Source organism: Physeter macrocephalus, chromosome 17 (genome assembly GCF_002837175.3).
Source record: "Physeter macrocephalus isolate SW-GA chromosome 17, ASM283717v5, whole genome shotgun sequence".
Lineage (NCBI taxonomy): Eukaryota > Metazoa > Chordata > Mammalia > Artiodactyla > Physeteridae > Physeter > Physeter macrocephalus.
In genome coordinates, this window is record NC_041230.1 from 39278566 (window position 1) to 39279308 (window position 743).

The 743-nt window shown below is 36.1% G+C and overlaps 1 protein-coding gene across 7 annotated transcripts in view; it reads left to right on the plus strand.

The window, feature by feature from the left end:
* NFAT5 (nuclear factor of activated T cells 5) overlaps positions 1 to 743 on the plus strand; it is a 126829-nt gene that overhangs the window by 68944 nt on the left and 57142 nt on the right. The window lies entirely within an intron of this gene.

Below are 743 nucleotides of genomic sequence, written 5' to 3' on the forward strand. Positions count from 1 at the left end.
ATATGAACCGACCAATCACAAGTAATGAAATTGAAACTGTGATTAAAAAATCTTCCAACAAACAAAAGTCCAGGCCCAGATGGCTTCACAGGTGAATTCTATCAAACATTTAGAGAAGAGCTAACACCCATCCTTCTCAAAGTCTTCCAAAAAATTGCAGAGAAAGAACACTCCCAAACTCATTCTATGAGGCCACCATTGCCCTGATACCAAAACCAGACAAAGATACTAGAAAAAAAGAAAATTATAGACCAGTATCACTCATGAATATAGATGCAAAAATCCTCAACAAAATACTAGCAAACAAAATCCAACAACACATTAAAAGGATCATACACCATGATCAAGTGGGATTTATCCCAGGGGTGCAAGGATTCTTCAATATATGCAAATCAATCAATGTGATACACCATATTAACAAACTGAAGCAGAAAAACTATATGATCATCTCAATAGATGCAGAAAATGCTTTTGACAAAATTCAACACCCATTTATGATAAATACTCTCCAGAAAGTGGGCATAGAGGGAACCTACCTCAACATAATAAAGGCCATATATGACAAACCCACAGCAAACATCATTCTCAATGGTGAAAAACTGAAAGCATTTACTCTAAGATCAGGAGCAAGGCAAGGGTGTCCACTCTCGCCACTGTTATTCAACATAGTTTTGGAAATCCTAGCCACAGCAATCAGAGAAGAAAAAGAAATAAAAGGAATACAAATTGGAAAAGAAGAAGTA